Here is an 18,724-nt window from a genome sequence, read left to right as displayed (position 1 = left end):
ATAAGGTCCATAATGGAGCTATGGATGCTCAGGGTTAGTTTAGTCGCTCTGGAGTGCAGAGTTTCGAGATCAATATGAGCTGGGGGTGCTAGGGGGCAAGGGAGAAAAGGTTCAGGTGCAGTCCAGGAGGCATCTAGGGGTGGAAGGGGAGATGGGTTGTGTTGGACAGGCCACGTGAAGGGCTTGCTCCCTCCCCGCATGACAGGGCCCGAGCCCCGGCCCTCCAGGTGTTACCCACAGAAACAACCCGCACCCCGTCCCCAGACGGGACTCCTGCCCCCGGACCTCTCTGTATCATGGGGCCGAACCACTACCGGCTCCCTCGCCCGGCCCGGCCGCCATCTTGGACACTGCACCACGAGGCCGCGTGGACTCAGCTCGACCCTAACCCTGGGCCTGGCCAGGCCCCGACATCCCGGCACCACCATCCCCCCAGGAGGTGAACGGACCACTTGGCAGGTCGATGGGAGAAAGAAGTGTCGATGGCTCTCCCCCGCCAGGTGCCGATCGCCCCCCAGCTCCCCCGGGCGCTGGCTCCACCCCCCTGCTGGGTGTCTGGACTCCCTCATCCCGGACCTCCCGACCTCCAAGTGCGAGGGTCCGGACATCAAAGGGCGCCAGACCTATAACTGGGGCAGCTCCAGAGCAGGAAGGCAGTTGTATCCTGGAGTCGAGAAACACCGTGAAGAACTCATCCCTGACGGACTACTGGCGCTGCCGTAGCCCTGCCTTGCGAACTATCGTCCTGCCTGCTGGCGCTGCCGCGGCCTTCTGCATCCTCCATCCTCGTTGGGACCTGCTGGCGCTGCCGCGGACCGTTGTAACTACCACCTGCACTGGGACCTGCTGGCGCTGCCGCGGACCGTTGTAACTACCACCTGCACTGGGACCTGCTGGCGCTGCCGCGGACCGTTGTAACTACCACCTTCACCGGGACCTGCTGGCGCCGCCGCGGCCCGTCCATCTAGAACGCCGAGCTCGAGGATTGTGAGCTATCCATCATACCATCTCAGCTACCAGATTGGTAACAAGACTGTCCCGCTACCCCCTTTCCCAACCAAGAGACTAGAATCGAGGGGACCCCTGAGTCCTGACCTCCTTGTACCATTCTATCGTACCTAAAGATTGCTTATAAAGAACGTCAAAACCTTATCTTTGTGTGGTGTACATCTGTGGGGGGGAAGTTACTCGTCTGTACGATCGCTGGAGACGGCTCTCCCCGGAGACCTCTCCCCTTGTCCTCGGCCGACCCTCCCGGTCCGTCTAACATTGGTGGCCAGCGGCGCGATCCGAATCAACGCATAATCGTACAGAGAGTAGCTCACCCCACGACGAAACCACAAGGTCAACCAAAGAGAGCGGATCCACCGAGAAATTCCAGATGGAGAAATTGGAAGAGTACAGCCATCGTGAATTGAAACAATTCTGCATTGAACTAGGCATTGCTACCACCGGCCTGAGTACCAAAGACGATATCAAGCACGCCATTGAGTCGTGGGCAGAAACCGGGGCCGCCAGATCCCCGGACCAAAACATTGCAGCATCAGAGAGGAACACCACGGCTCCCGAGGAGCGAAGAACGGGTCTCTCGCAGGAAGAGATCCAAGAGAGAGAAAAAAGCAGACTACATGAGCTAGAAATGGCACGGCTCAAAATGGACGGTGAACTAAAATTAGCCGAACAAAAACTGAACCTAGAACATCTGCGACTCCGAGAAGAACGGGAAGAAAAACAGAGGCAGAGAGAGCTCGAAGAAAAGAGATTAGCGTACGAACAAGAGCGCAAACTGGCAGAAATAGACCTACGGAAGCAGAACAAAGAACTGGAGGTGCCCGAGCGACCGCACACCCCGGGAGCGACAGAAAAAGTCCACATCCCCAAGGATGTCGTTCGAGAGTATGTCCGAGAGGACGACATACAACAGTGGTTCAAGGCCTACGAGATCGCCATGACCTCCCACCGGATCGATCGAAGTGACTGGGGAGCCGGTCTATGGGGGAGGTTCGTCAATGAAGGCCGCGATGCCCTGTTACAGCTCCCAGACCATCTGATGTCATCCTATGACCACATGAAGGCTGCCCTCCTCACCCGATATGGGCTCACACCCGAAATGTACCGCCAGAGGTTCCGAGACTGCACCCGGATCCCGGGTACAACCTGGGGGGAATATGTCAACTATTTCAGCCGAGCCTTCGAGGGTTGGATCAAGGGAAGCCACGTAACGACCTATGAGCAACTTTTTAATCTCATGTTGTGGGAGCACCTCTCTAACAACTGCTTCGTCGAGCTCAGGCAGCACCTCCTCGACAGTAAATTGACTGACCCACGGCAACTCGCCGCCGAAGCTGACCGGTGGGAAAGCACCCGAGTGGGCCGGAGAGGGCCGCACGAACAGAACCGGAACAACCAAGGTCAGCACCGTCCCCGAGGAGGAGGAGGAGGAGGAGGAGGAGGAGGAGGAGGCCAGGGACGAGGAAGAGACACCGTCCCGGCCGCTCCCGCTGCCAGCACCCCGCTCCCGGCCAGCCGGGGCAACCCCCCGATGCGCCCGGGGTTCCGAGCCAATGTCACGTGTCACCGATGCCAGCGAGTCGGCCACTACGCCAATGACCCGAACTGTCCACAGAACCAAACTCCGAGACCCCGCCAGGTAGCTGCCGCCGCCCTGGGGGGGAGAACAAATCTCCGAAGAACAGGAAGAATACGAGCAGGAACAACAAGAGTGGGAACCGGCCGCCATGGTTCTAGCGTGCCTAGGGGGAAGAGACATGGTCCCGCGGGCTCCCCTACCCGCCAACACCAGAAAATATAGTCAGTGGGTGAACATTAACGGAAGCCGGGCCGAAGCACTACGTGACACGGGGGCCAGTGTGACGGCCGTCCGCTGTCACCTGGTAAAACCAGAGCAGATCCTGCCGAACATTCTCTGCCCCGTCCGTTCAGCCGACAATTCGGAGAGTCTATGTCGGATGGCCTGCGTCCCCTTCGAATGGGGAGGAGTCTCCGGCATGTTGAAGGTGACGGTCCGAGATGATGCCCCCGTGGACTGTCTCCTGGGGAATGATCTTGAGAGTTCCCCGTGGGCCACCGTAGAAAGAAGAGAGCACCTGGGGATGTTGGGCCTCCCGGACTGGGCGTGCGTAACCACCCGGTCCATGGCCGCCCGTGCCATCCCCCGACCAGAAGAACCAGAATGGCCAGCACCTCCTCCCCCGATCGCTCCAGTAGAGGACACCGACCATACCGACCCCCCCAGAGCAAACCCCCGAAGGGCTCGCTCAGTTCCAGGACCTTCCCAACCTGGCTCAGTGGCGTCAAGAAGGGGGGCCCACCCAGGAACAGTTCCGTCAAGAACAGAAGACCTGTCCCTCCCTCGAGGGACTCCGCCAGCAAGTCCTCGCCCAGAGCGCAGGGGACACCACCGGAGCCCATTGGATCTATTGGGACAACGACCTATTGTACAGTGAACAGAGAATCGCGGAGTTAGGGGCCAGTCGAGTGCTGGTGGTGCCCCTCCGTTTTAGAGACTTCCTGTTAAATTTGGCCCACGATGTCCCTCTGGCTGGACACCTGGGCCAGGACAAAACCTACAGTCGCCTGGTGACCCACTTTTTCTGGCCAAAGATGGGAAACGACGTCCTCAACCACTGCCGGTCCTGCCCCACGTGCCAGGCCAGCGGGAAGAGCGGCCGCAAACTCAAAGCACCTCTGCAACCCTTCCCAGTTGTCACCACCCCGTTCGAGAGGGTAGGAATAGACATTGTGGGGCCCCTGGACCCCCGTACAGCACAAGGACATCGGTTCATCCTGGTACTGGTGGACCACGCCACCCGCTACCCCGAGGCTGTGCCCCTGCGAACTGTAACAGCCCCAGTGGTCGGCCGGGCCTTAATGGGGATCTTCTCCCGGGTGGGCTTCCCCCGAGAAGTCGTCAGCGACAGAGGCACAAACTTTATTTCGAAGTATATGAAGTCCCTCTGGCAACAGTGCGGGGTCACCTACCGATTCACGACCCCCTATCACCCTCAAGGAAACGGACTAGTCGAGCGGTTCAACCGCACGCTCAAGGGAATGATTGGGGGATTGGAAGAGCCCCTCCGTCGCCAGTGGGATGTACTACTTCCGTGCCTCCTCTTCGCCTATCGAGAAGTTCCCCAGAAGTCCCTCGGCTTTAGCCCTTTCGAACTCTTGTACGGGCACCCTGTGCGAGGGCCCCTCAGCCTAGTCAAAGAAGGTTGGGAGATGGCCCCCCTAAAGACCCCTCCAGACGTCTTCAAGTACCTCCTGACCCTACGCAATCAAACCAGGCGATTCAGAGAAATGGCGAAAGCGAACCTTGAGGCCAGTCAGGAGGACATGAAAAAATGGTACGATCAAAATGCCTCCTCCATCGAATTCGAACCTGGCCAACAAGTGTGGGTGATGTCCCCCACCGAACCATGTGCCTTGCAGGACAAGTGGACGGGGCCCTTCAAAGTGGTCGAACGCAAGAGCCCCGTCACCTATCTCATCGATATGGAATCTCCACGGAACCCCCTCCGGGTCCTCCACACCAACAGACTCAAACCCCACTTTGTGCGCTCGGAGCTCAGCGTCCTGATGGCTACAGACAGTGGAGCGGAAGAAGACTCCGAGCCTCTCCCTGATCTCCTGAAGACTCGTGAGAAAGATTGTTCCGTGGACGGGGTCCGGCTCTCCGATGCCCTCACCCCGGAACAGCGCCAAGGCTGCCGGGACCTCCTGCTGCAGTTTGCTACCTTGTTTTCCCTCACCCCAGGGGTCACCCCCTGGTGCTTGCACGACGTGGACACTGGGGACAGTCCCCCTATCAGACACCGGGCGTACCGCGTACCAGATCGGGTACGGGCCTGCATCCAAGAGGAGGTATCAAAGATGCTCACGCTCGGGGTCATCGAGCCCTCGGACAGCCCCTGGGCCAGCCCGGTCGTGCTGGTCCCCAAAGCTGCTGCCCCCGGCACCACTCCTGAGCTCCGATTCTGCGTCGACTATCGGGGCTTGAATGCTGTTACCAGAACCGACGCTCATCCCATCCCCCGAGCGGATGAACTGATCGACCGCATGGGGGCTGCCCGCTACCTCAGCATCTTCGATCTGACAGCGGGCTACTGGCAGATCGGTCTCACACCCCGGGCCCAAGAACGATCCGCCTTTTCTACCCCCGATGGCCACTACCACTTCAGAGTCATGCCCTTCGGCATGAAGAATGCCCCAGTTACCTTTCAGCGACTGGTGAACCAGGTCTTGGCGGGGCTCGAGGAGTTCAGCGCCGCCTACCTGGACGATATCGCTGTGTACAGCCGCCACTGGTCCGACCACCTCCGAGAGGTCCTGCAGGCCCTCCAACGGGCCGGCCTCACAATCAAGGCCAGCAAGTGCCAAATTGGTCAGGGGTCCGTGTCCTATCTCGGACACCAGGTGGGAAGCGGTCTGGTGGCCCCTCTGCAACTCCAAATCGCTGCCATCCAGTCCTGGCAGCCTCCAGTCACGCAGACCGAGGTCCGAGCCTTCTTGGGGCTCACCGGCTACTACCGGCGGTTCGTGAGGGACTATGGCAGCATTGTGGGGCCCCTCACGGGACTCGCATCCAAAAACCACCCGAAGAAGGTTAACTGGAACCCAGACTGTCAAGCGGCCTTCGAGAAGCTGAAAGCCGCCATGTGCACTGCCCCTGTGCTCCAGGCCCCCGACTACAGTCGGGAATTCATCGTACAAACAGATGCCTCCGACCATGGCATCGGGGCGGTCCTCTCCCAGCTGAACTCCGAGGGACTTGACCAACCGGTGGCCTTCATCAGCAGACGCCTCCTGGCCCGAGAACAGCGCTGGAGCACCATCGAGAGGGAGGCCTTCGCAGTGGTGTGGGCCCTCAAAAAGCTCCGGCCCTATCTCTTCGGTACCCACTTCCGGGTGCAAACAGATCATCGACCCCTGCAGTGGCTAATGCAGAGGCGGGGGGAAAACCCCAAACTATTGCGTTGGTCCATCTCCCTGCAGGGGATGGACTTCACTGTGGAACATCGACCGGGCCAAGACCACGCCAACGCAGATGGCCTGTCACGCTTTTTCCGCCTCGACGAGGAGAGTCCCCAAGAGGATGGGTGACTCTCCCCGCCTTCAGCTGGGGGGGGACGCATGTTGGACAGGCCACGTGAAGGGCTTGCTCCCTCCCCGCATGACAGGGCCCGAGCCCCGGCCCTACAGGTGTTACCCACAGAAACAACCCGCACCCCGTCCCCAGACGGGACTCCTGCCCCCGGACCTCTCTGTATCATGGGGCCGAACCACTACCGGCTCCCTCGCCCGGCCCGGCTGCCATCTTGGACACTGCACCACGAGGCCGCGTGGCCTCAGCTCGACCCTAACCCTGGGCCTGGCCAGGCCCCGACATCCCGGCACCACCATCCCCCCAGGAGGTGAACGGACCACTTGGCAGGTCGATGGGAGAAAGAAGTGTCGATGGCTCTCCCCCGCCAGGTGCCGATCGCCCCCCAGCTCCCCCGGGCGCTGGCTCCACCCCCCTGCTGGGTGTCTGGACTCCCTCATCCCGGACCTCCCGACCTCCAAGTGCGAGGGTCCGGACATCAAAGGGCGCCAGACCTATAACTGGGGCAGCTCCAGAGCAGGAAGGCAGTTGTATCCTGGAGTCGAGAAACACCGTGAAGAACTCATCCCTGACGGACTACTGGCGCTGCCGTAGCCCTGCCTTGCGAACTATCGTCCTGCCTGCTGGCGCTGCCGCGGCCTTCTGCATCCTCCATCTTCACTGGGACCTGCTGGCGCTGCCGCGGACCGTTGTAACTACCACCTGCACTGGGACCTGCTGGCGCTGCCGCAGACCGTTGTAACTACCACCTTCACCGGGACCTGCTGGCGCGGCCGCGGCCCGTCCATCTAGAACGCCGAGCTCGAGGATTGTGAGCTATCCATCATACCATCTCAGCTACCAGATTGGTAACAAGACTGTCCCGCTACCCCCTTTCCCAACCAAGAGACTAGAATCGAGGGGACCCCTGAGTCCTGACCTCCTTGTACCATTCTATCGTACCCAAAGATTGCTTATAAAGAACGTCAAAACCTTATCTTTGTGTGGTGTACATCTGTGGTGGGGAAGTTACTCGTCTGTACGATCGCTGGAGACGGCTCTCCCCGGAGACCTCTCCCCTTGTCCTCGGCCGACCCTCCCGGTCCGTCTAACAGGTTGATTTTAGCAGACTCCAGGGTCTTTGGAGGAGTACCTAGCTCGTGATTTTGGTGGATGGCTGGCGGGGAGGAGGTCGGAGGTCTGGGGGTGGCTCTGTAGGAGGTGCCGGTGGACGAGCTATAACGGTGAGGGTGATCAGTGTTGGGAGCCATAGGAGGGTTAGTTTGGACTGAGTCCGGGGTCAATGGGAACGTACCAGTCTCCCTGTAGGTGGGGGACGCTGGGAGGGAGGGAATCAAGGGTATAGGGGAGCATCCGTAATCGGGGTCAGTAGGCATGCTGGGGGAGATGGGAAGAACCGCAGTGGAAGCCCTGGGGGGGGATGCGGGTGGCTGGGTTCAATAGGCTGGCTGGACGGCGGGTTATTGGTGCAGGTGTTAGTTACCCTATTTGTGTCGTGCACATGGTTTCTGAGGAGGATGAAAAGGTCTGCGAATTTATTAAGATAAATGGTTGAGGTTTGGTTCAGAACAATGCCATTTTTGTAGAGGGTGATAGTGAGGTCCGCTCGTAGGGTAGAAGAGGGAGAAATTGTGAGTTTGGTGCCTTAAGGAATGTGTCTGGTTGAGCGAACGTTAAGAAGGTGCGCTAAGGTTTTGCGCCAGGTGGCGGTTCTTCTGGATTAGAAGATAAGGTCATTTATGCAAATGCCACTGTCCGTGTTGAAGTGCAGGTCGGATATCAGCGTCTCAGGTTGGCTTTTTAGGGTTGTGTGCTTGAAAGATTTAGCGGCGGTTTTGGAGAGGTTGGGGGGGTAGACCAGCGTGTAGGAATTTTCCCCTGACCACGTCAAGACACGATGTGCCATGATCGTTAGGGAATGGCACTAATGTGAGTAGTGGGGTAGAGTCTGATATTAAGGAGGTTTTCGGGTGTTGTGACCTACACTATAAAAATTAGGTGAGACTACAGGCATGGCAGTGTAAACTGTGATGTTGCACAGTACAGATTTAGGCAATAAAGTTTTGAGGCAGCGCCATCTTAAGGTCAGGCACTGTGAAGCGAGTCAGGTTGTCTTGGATTGTCGCCATTTTAGAGTCCGGCATTGATCGGCTTACAGTGTACAGGCAAAAATAAACAGGTAATCTTCAGAGGCCAGCACACACTCGAGGGCAGAAATGCATTTAATTTTTTTGGGTGGCGTTAGAAGATCTGCTTCAGTTAGAGGTATGGTTTCAGGGGCGGAGGGGAATGGCTTGAGATGCATTTCAGGGCGCTGCCATTTTAAACAGCTTGGGAGCTTAGCTCGGGACCCTTTAAGGAGTTAACAATGTCTCGGCGAGGATAGGACGTACCTTGTGCTTGCAATAGCGCGTTTAGCAGTATTTTGAAGGCAGCCTCCTAATCTGAAACTGCCTTCCATGTGGGGAGGGTTGGCAGAGGCAGCATCAGAGGCTTGGCGCCATGGCAAGCGGGCGCCGGGCCGGGCCGGGTCGTGGCAGGAGGCGGTGGGGGCAATGCTCAGCGCCCCATCAGCGGCGGAGATGTCCAGGACTGCAGCGTTAAAGGCTCGGCGCCGTGGGAGCGGGCTCCGGGCCAGATCGTGGCTGAAGCGGAGGAGGCAAGCCATGCCTCAGGCAGCCTCGGCAATGTCAGCGAACGGAGCATCCGAGGCTCGGCGCCGTGGGAAGCGGGCGCCGGGCCGGATTGTGGCGGAAACAGAGAGGGCAAAAGCACAGCTCCCAGGCAGCAGCGGAAAACCCAGGACCGCTGCAGCACCAGCGCGCCCTTCCGGAAAAAAGGGGGGAGGCAGCCGCAGTCCGAAGTTACAGGCGGGTGCCAGACCTGGAGCGAGAGCCAATTCAAATTGTACGCCTGTCAACCCCGGGCAGACAGACGAGTCGGCTCTAGTCTGTCAAGGGGTAGCAATCCGGCTCCAGTCGGGCCCCAGTGCCGTGGTAATTTGGCCGCAGACCGGAGAAGGCAAAATGCCGCGAGGCCGTATGGGGCAGTGGGGGACGCCATGCAAATGGCGTCCCACTCCTGGATCACCCCCGGACTTCGAATCCCAGCAGGCGACGGTCTCTTTTACAACGATGATGCCATAACGAGGATGCCTTGCAAGGCTGGCTCTGCAGCGCTGATGGTGCCCTGAGCAGCGAAGGAGGGTCGAAGGAGGGTCCCAGGCGGCGAGGGAGCATAAGAGGAATCAGGCAGCAGTCGCTCGACCGGTAGGATGAAAGTCCACTATTGGCATTGTAGTTGATAGAGTTCCTTCTTTGGTGGTGCTTGGTGGTGTGCTGTTGGTTCCCGGAGCCGTCGGGGTACGAGAAATGGTTTTAACAGGGTTAAATACCAAACTGGTAATCCCCAAACCTGGAGCTCCTCGGGGAGGCTCCTACTCGGCGGCCATCTTGATGGACACTTAACTGAAATGAGAACCACACAAGGTACATATAAAATGTTTTTATTTCTAAACACTCACTACTAATCTCTTTATGAGATTAGAGTCCAAGATACACAATAATACAGTTCTAAAACGACAGTAAATGGCACAATATACAATGGGCCCCAGGGGCGGATCAAACTATATACTAAGAAAGGGGTATAAGAACCACGACTTGACTAGACACAGTGCCTAGAGCACGTAGAATCGCTGGGACCCCAAGGAACCACCCAAGGTAGTGACACAGGAGACCCACAGGGGACGCCTGCAGTGTGAGAACACAGGCGCGAGCCCCGTACTATTCTATGGGAAAGTCGTGGTTGCAATTTTAGAAGTTAAGGACACCTAGGAGAGGACTTTGAGCAAACCCCTTTAGACTTGGGGGGGGGGGGGGGTTCTAGGGCCAACACCCACGGGAGCACCGGAGTACTCGAGGTGTCGAATGGTGTCGGGAATCGTCGTTGATTTCAATGGCGATCTGCTGCAAAGTGCTGCTGCCGGGAAGAAGAAAAGTGTCCGATGTGATCCAAGCCTGTATCAAAGATCAGAAGAACCTGAAAGCAGAGGGGACAGAGTCTGGGTCACTTGCCAGTGACCAGGGGCACGATAGACGAATGCCCACCGATGTCGGGTGTTTCAGGTACGAAGAGGTGAAGGTTGACTCTGCAGCCACGAGGGCCAGGAGGCATCGATGATGACCAGGAGCTGGATTCGAGCAGTCCCACGAAGGATGTCGAGTGCTGCAGTGTCGGTGCTCCGATTGAACCCAACAAGCCTTGGCAACAGCAACCCACGCAGGAAGAAAAAAGATGCTTTGGTGCGGACCAGCGAGGTCCTGGGGACTCCCCAAGCAATGGAGAGTCGGGGCACATCTGGAGCAACTAGGTAAGCCTAATCAGAGTTAGAGTTGCCTTCAGAGGGACCCACCAGTCGACGGACCAGGGATCGCGAAGGGACCTCGAGAGGAATCTCAGAATACCAGCCCACGGGACACCACAGGTCTGCTACTGCATCCTGGGTTAGGTGGTGCATGCACCCCTTACTTAGATATAGGTTCACTATACCTCTCCATATCACTGCACATATAAACCTATCAGTCACCCCTATGGCAGGCCTTACTAATCCTGAAGGCAGGGTGCTGGGTTTTATGTGAGAGGGTGCCCATGCATGAGCAGAGCCCCTCTGCAGCCTTCGGAACCTTTATTCCGAGGTTGTTTGTGATGCAGCCAAACCATATACTCTTAAGTGCATTATAACCAAACGGTAAATGCTAACTTTGGGATGGCTGCACGGAAACATGTTGTGTTTGGTGCCAAACACCTTGGAATCATACCCCCACACCAGTAACTGGTGTGGGAGTATGATACCAGTTACACAAATAATTTTACTCCAACTAACCATTCAATGGTCATTATTGTTACATGTAGATGGAATGATATGATGAACAGGGGAACTTATAACTTCACCACTAGGTGAGCAAGGAAGCAATTCCTTTTAGTTTAGGTACCCTCACACACCCTAGTGGTGTCATGCTTCATCATCGGGTCACCCCGACGCCTAAAAGTCGGGGTGGGCTCGACCACAGTGTTGGGAGCTCTTTGAAGAAATTACAGACCAGGGAGGCTATAAGATAAAAAACCTCAGGCAGATCCCCAGTTTCCCTTTATTTTTGGGTCTGTCTGGGTTGATTAAAAATAATAAGAGTAGGGGTATATATAGGAGTATTATGGTCCTATGACCCTAGTGCCAACATGTTTCAGTCCACTGTGGCCATAAAGGTCCAGGACTTTCTTCAGGGCAAACGAGGCCACCCTGGGATTCAGAAGTGGGAATTCCCTATTCTGTTTTATTATGGACAAGGGTAGAGTAGCTACTCCTTGTATGAAAGACTGATCTATTAATCTGTCTTGCGTTGTACATCCATCTGAAAAAGAAAACGCAAAGAAACACATATCCAACTTATACAGATCGGTTTTCATCATGGTGTTTCCAAAATGACGTGTCTCAAATTCGTGTTTGGAATGCAGAGCCACACCTATATATGCCAGGTGGTCAGAGAGGCATAATAGTGTGCAGCTATATCCACATATGTGTCACTCAAAAATGGTATCTGTACACAGTTAATCGGCGTGTCAGATATATTGTGCGGTGGCGAATTTGCTCAATTCCCTTCTCTCCATATTCATCCTCTGGGGCGCATGTTAGGGTTTGACTACAGAGCTACTCCATTAGCCCTTCCATCCCCTGAGAAACGACTACCATCCGAAGTCCGGGTAAGCAAGTATGCAGGTGTGAGAGATACTTTCACAGTTACCCATAGGTTTTAATAGTCACGCATGCTTTTAAATTCTGTGTTGAATCACAGATACGGTGAGAACGAGATGTGTGTGGGATGATTCTACGAGAGTTTCTTTTCATTGATAGGATCCACTTTTTGGCGACTGGTTTCAGGTAGAATGCGAGCAAATTCGCCACCGCACAATATATCTGACACGCCGATTAACTGTGTACAGATACAATTTTTGAGTGACACATATGTGGATATAGCTGCACACTATTATGCCTCTCTGACCACCTGGCACATATAGGTGTGGCTCTGCATTCCAAACACGAATTTGAGACACGTCATTTTGGAAACACCATGATGAAAACCGATCTGTATAAGTTGGATATGTGTTTCTTTGTGTTTTCTTTTTCAGATGGATGTACAACGCAAGACAGATTAATAGATCAGTCTTTCATACAAGGAGTAGCTACTCTACCCTTGTCCATAATAAAACAGAATAGGGAATTCCCCCTTCTGAATCCCAGGGTGGCCTCGTTTGCCCTGAAGAAAGTCCTGAACCTTTATGGCCACAGTGGACTGAAACATGTTGGCACTAGGGTCATAGGACCATAATACTCCTATATATACCTGTAGGAGAGTAGGGTCTGCTATCCTATGGTCACCCCAAATTTTTGCTTTTTGCTTCACTGGTTTTTGACATATTGAGGCTGTGGGCCTGCCAATCAGACCCCCAGCCTGCTGTTCTCTCTACTAAATTAAAACTATGCACCCTAGGTGCATAACCAATTGGAAGTAGATCACCCTGTCAGCCCCTGTACCAGTGTACACTAGGTACCCAGGGCATTGGTGTACCCAAGGCCTGCCAAGGGCTGAAGCATGTATTATGCCACCCCAGGCTTGGCCTAACAATTTGACACAACTGGTTGATCACTCAGCTGGGGTAAGTTGGTGTAATCACCTCTTACTTAGGTGTAGTATACCTATACCTAACCTTAAATGGGACACCTGGTAACCTATAAGTCACTCCTATGGCAGGCCTTAACAATCCTGAAGGCAGAGTGCTTGGTTCCATGTGAGATGGTGCTCTGGCATGAGCTGAGCCTGTCTGCAGTGGTCGGAACAACTTCCTTCTACTGTTTCCAGATATCGTCATACCATATACTCTTAAGTGCATTATGAACCTCGCGGTTAAGTGCTATCTTTGGTTTGGCTTTATCAAAACATGTCGAGTAAGGTGTCATACGAATTGGAATACTAACCCCTCGCCAATTCTGGCGACGGGGTTAGCATTCCACCCTTCTAGAGGGACACGACATGTACAGTACCTGAAACCCGGGTAAAATCAGACATAGCCTCAGCTCCACAAAATGGATGCTGCCACCACAGACACAAGTCTGCCCTCCTGCTGCTGGGAGTCCTTCCAGCTTGGGAGGTGTGGACAAAGGGTTTCCTGCCAGGGGAGGTGCGTGCACCACCCCAGACAGGATTTTGTGTATTGGTCAGGTAGGGCTTGAAAGAAACCAGACATGCCTGTGGCTCACAAGGAGCCTCGGTGCATATGCCAGTTCAAACCGGTCCTGGGGCACACCAGTCCCGGGCCTGGGGCGAGCTGGACAAAGGATTGGGGGTGTAACCACCCCCCTTCCTGGTCCCACCCATAGGGAGGGACCTAGCAGGTAGTCCGGCCCCTAGAATCCGCTTAAAGGTAGGAGCTGTGTCCTAAGACTTCAGACATCCTGGAATCAACTTAACACTAAGAAGAAGACGGGAACTTCGACGCTCTGCTGCACAGAGGACTGAAGCCAATCTCCCCTGTGGTCAGGGAGTGACCACCTTGCTAACGCAAGCACCATCCAGCGAATCAACGTCTGCTTTGCCGCCGCCTCCCGCCGGAGCCCGAGCCCAGAGACTGACAAGACCTGGACCTCCAGACCTCTCACCGCCCGATCCACAGTCCCTGAAAAGAGGAGACCCGTGGAGGCACCGAGACACGTGGAGCCAGCCATCTTGGAACGACTACGACAAGCTGACAAGTGCAACAACCGAGGCTCCCTCCAAGTTGTGCTTTGGGATCTGAGAAGCCCAACACCCGAGCAGCATCTGCACCAAAGGTGAGCCCTCCAGCATCTCCACGATCTGCGTGGGGCCCTTCTGCATTTTGCCACTCGACGCGCCTAACCGGTTGCTGGCCCGCTGGCTAGTAGCCATCTTGGCGACGAACTCTACGAAATACACCGCTGGTCTGGTTGCTCCAGACTGGCCCTTGCTCCCCTCCAAAGGAGCAGTCCTTCTGACCTTGCTGGTCAGAACCATCAGCTTATTTCATCTCCTACAACAATTGCTTTTGCCAAGGCTTGTTTGCTTCGATCAAGTCGCCGACACCGCCGACAGCGAGAGCCTGCGTGGGACAGCTCGTGAACCGACTCCTGGACGTCGTCGACCTCCAGGGACCACGTGGCTGCAGAGACAAGCTACACCTTTCTTCCTGTTTGCACCCGACATTGCCTGGTACCCACCTGGTGCCACTCTGGTCACTGGCTAGTGACTGTGAACACTGTCCCCTCTGCTTACAGGTCTTCAACATCTCCGATCCACTCTTGGATCCACTGCATCTCTCCCGGACTGACCGCCTGCAGCATCTTTGTCTTCAAGCTCCACGGAACAGATAGAAGAAACCCGACGCACTTCGAGGCCTATGCACCCGCTTCCCGTGGGTGAGGTAAAGCTGGCACACCTGTGCCCAAGTGTAGTATTACATCTCTAGTGCCTGTGTTCCAAATCTTGAGTTCCTAGTCCATCCGGAAGATCCTCTTTGCAGTAACTTTGTACTTTTTACGCACCCATTGAAACCTATGGGAGCACGCGTGTGACTATTTGCTCTGCACACGCCACCCGTGGACCTCCTGGTCACTAACTGAAGTTAGCTCCTTGTAGGCCCAGCGATTCTAGAGGCCCTAGGCCTTTTCCCTTTTCTGTTCGTGGTACTTATACCACTATTTTAGTATATGGTTCGAGTGGCCACCAGGGCCTATCCATATAAAGTGCAACTTCTGTGTATTCTACTGTAATCTTGTTTGACGATTTGTGCTCCTGTGCTCATAAAGAGACTAGGGGTTACTTTGAGAAATAAATACATATATATTTTGAATATATATCTGTGTGGTGTCCTTTCATTGGTATAAAAGGGGGTTGCATTTGGTAAAACAGCTGGCTTAACACGCTTCACGAGTTTAGCCTCAAAGACTGCTTAGCCTACGCTACCACTAGGGCAGCTAGTCCGAAAAGGTCGACTTACAACCACACCATAAGGGTTGCTTGGCATGGTACAAGGTGATCACTTTAACTAGTGAACATCATATACCAGGCCAACTTCTCACAATACCCCTACTCTTATTATTTTTAATCAACCCAGACAGACCCAAAAATAAAGGGAAACTGGGGATCTGCCTGAGGTTTTTTATCTTATAGCCTCCCTGGTCTGTAATTTCTTCAAAGAGCTCCCAACACTGTGGTCGAGCCCACCCCGACTTTTAGGCGTCGGGGTGACCCGATGATGAAGCATGACACCACTAGGGTGTGTGAGGGTACCTAAACTAAAAGGAATTGCTTCCTTGCTCACCTAGTGGTGAAGTTATAAGTTCCCCTGTTCATCATATCATTCCATCTACATGTAACAATAATGACCATTGAATGGTTAGTTGGAGTAAAATTATTTGTGTAACTGTTTATACTGGGAGGTGTTACTCTGACCTATAATCCTCTCTACCCTTTGGGCATGAGAAAACACTTTTCTCAATAGCCTTTGTATACATAGGAGTATGATACCACCCTTCTAGAGGGAGAGACATGACAGCACCGGTATACCCGGTACCAGCTAACAGAGCACTGGCAACACAAAGTGGATGCTGCCAGCCACAGACACGAGACTGCCCTCCTGCTGCTGGATGAAACTCCAGCAGGGGAGGCCTGGACAATAGGATTCCTGTCACAGGGAGGTGTCGCCACCTCCCAGACAGGCTTTAGTGTATTGGGGCATGGGTGGGTGCACTCCAAGAGTGCTTTGAAGTCTGCACTGGGGGCACATTTGGTGTCCTTGTGCATAGTCCAGCTCAAACCAGTTGCAGGGGCTACCAGCCCCTGCTCTGGCGCAAAACTGGACAAAGGAAATGGGTGTAGCCACCCCTCTTTCCTGACCCTCCCATAGGTGGGTCTCTAGAGTTTGTCCCACCCCTTCCTTTGGTGTAAGGTAGGGAACATACCCATGGCCATAGGAACCTGAACAAGATTGTCCCTCCCTACCAGAGTGGGGATGACATCCACAAATGAATAACTGCACTGGAGCCGTTGCTCTGTATACCGGTGCTGTCATGTCTCTCCCTCTAGAAGGGTGGGATCATACTCCCACACCAGTGAGCTATGATTCCAAGGTGTTTGACACCAAACATGACATGTTTCCATGCAGCCATTCCAAAGTTAGCATTTACCGCGAGGTTATAATGCACTTAAGAGTATATGGTTTGGCTGCATCACAAACCACCCCGCAATAAAGGTTCCGAAACCTGCAGAGGGGCTCTACTCATGCATGGGCACCCTCTCACATGAAACCCGGCACCCTGCCTTCAGGACTGTTAAGGTCGGCCATAGGGGTGACTGATAGGTTTCTATGTGCAGTGATAGGTGAGGTATAGTGAACCTATACCACTGTAAGGGGTGCAAGCACCACCTTACCCAGGCTGCAGTAGCAGACCTGTGGTGTCATTTTGGAGTGCTTCCCAGGGGTGGCATAATACATGCTGCAGCCCCTGGTAGGCCTCTGAGGTACCTATGCCCTGGGTATATAGTATACCATATACTGGGACTTATAAGGGTACCCCAGAATCCAATCAAGAGTGTACCTAAAGTACTGGTAATCAATTTAAAGAGGAAGCAGCCAGGCTGGGGTCCTGGTTAGCAGGACTCCAGCCAGACTAAGTCGAAAAACAGTGAAACATCAGCAAAAAGTAGGGGTAACTATGAGAAGCAGATCCTACACCCATCTCCCCCTTCCTCCCTCCCCGTCTCTCCCACCCTACCACCCTCCCTCCCCGTCTCTCCCACCCTACCACCCTCCCTCCCTCTCTCCCCATCTTCCCCCTCCCCGTCTCCCGCTCCCCTGTCTCTCCATCCCTCCCTCTCCTGTCTCTCCATCCCTCCCTCTCCCGTCTCTCCATCCCTCCCCGTTTCTCCCTCCCTCGTTTCTCCCTCTCCCCCATCTCTCCCTGTCTCCCCCTCCTTTGTCTCTCCGCGTTTCTCTCTCACCCCCCCTCCTTCCCTCCAACCCTCCCTCCCGTCTCCCCCTCCCCGTCTCTCCCGGTCTCTCCCCCTATCTCTCTCTCTCCGTCTCTCCCACCCTACCGCCCTCCCTCCCTCCCCCTCTCACGTCTCTCCATCCCTCCCCGTCTCCCCCCCCCCCCCTTCTCGTCCCTCCGTCCCGTCTCTCCCCCCCCCCCCCATCGTCCCTCCCTCCCGTCTCTCCCCCCCCCCCCTCCCCCTCGTCCCTCCCTCCCGTCTCCCCCTCCCTCGCCTCCCCACCACCTGACTCAGCTCTTCGCAATAGAATCCCATTCTTCCGGCAGAATAGAGGACGGCGGCCGACGGGCCCCTCCCTCCCCCCCCCCCCCACTACTGACACAGAGGAGCACCATGGCATGGCGCGCAGTGACGCCGCATTGTGCATTGCTGTGCACCTGCACAGCACAATACAGCCCTCTACACCGCACTGTACTGCCCTCTGTGGTGTGCACCGCACTGCACTGCACTGCCCTCTGCACCGCACTGCACTGCTCTCTGTACTGCCCCCTGGAGCTCACTGCACTGCTCTCTGTAAAGTGTACCGCACTGTACTGTCCTCTATACCGCACTGTACTGCGCTCTGTGCTGCCCTCTGCACTTCACTGCACTGCTCTCTGTACTGTGTACCGCACTGTACTGCCCTCTGCAACACACTGTACTGCCCTCTGTTTTGTGTACCGCACTGTACTGCCCTCTGCACCGCACTGTACTGCCCTCTGTTTTGTGTACCGCACTGTACTGCCCTCTGCACCGCACTGTACTGCCCTATGTACTTTGTACCTCACTGTACAGTCCTCAAGGCCGCACTGCACTGGCTTTTGTACTGTGTACCTCACTGTACTGTCCTCTGCACCGCACTGCACTGTTTTGTGCACCGCACTGTACTGCCCTCTGCACCGCACTGTACTGCCCTCTGTTTTGTGTACCGCACTGTACTGCCCTCTGCACCGCACTGTACTGCCCTATGTACCGCACTGCACTGTCCTCTGTACCGCACTGCACTGGCTTTTGTACTCTGTACCTCACTGTACTGTCCTCTGCACCGCACTGCACTGCCCTCTGTTTTGTGTACCGCACTGTACTGCCCTCTGTTTTGTGCACCGCACTGTACTGCCCTCTGTACTTTGTACCTCATTGTACTGCCCTCTGCACCGCACTGTACTGCCCTCTGTACTGTACAGTGTACTGCACTGCACACCTGCACTGTATACCGTGCTGTGTGAGAGGGTTAAAGGAGGGATGTGGGGGGCAGGGACAGAGGGAGATGAGGCAGTGAAAGAGAGTAAACGGTGCAGCCGAACACAAGAGAGGGAGTGACACCGAGACAGGGAGTGTGAGCTGGAGAGGAGAGGGGGGCTGGGGCAGAGTGCAGTGAGCCAGAGCTGAAGAGACAGGTGGACCGGCTGGACCGAAGCACATGAGGGCCCCCCAGGCAGAGCCCCGCAGTCACCCCCCAGGGACAGCCCTGCAGTGACTCCCTAGGGAGAGAACCCCCCCC

General features: G+C 55.4%; 1 protein-coding gene across 4 annotated transcripts in view; it reads left to right on the top strand.

The window, feature by feature from the left end:
* Positions 1-18,724, top strand: part of PIP5KL1 (phosphatidylinositol-4-phosphate 5-kinase like 1) — a 621,182-nt gene that overhangs the window by 226,546 nt on the left and 375,912 nt on the right. The window lies entirely within an intron of this gene.

Source organism: Triturus cristatus, chromosome 1_2, assembly GCF_964204655.1.
Source record: "Triturus cristatus chromosome 1_2, aTriCri1.1, whole genome shotgun sequence".
Classification (NCBI taxonomy): Eukaryota; Metazoa; Chordata; class Amphibia; order Caudata; family Salamandridae; genus Triturus; species Triturus cristatus.
The sequence above is the reverse complement of the archived record's forward strand: the minus strand, read 5'-3'. Positions and strand labels throughout refer to the sequence as shown.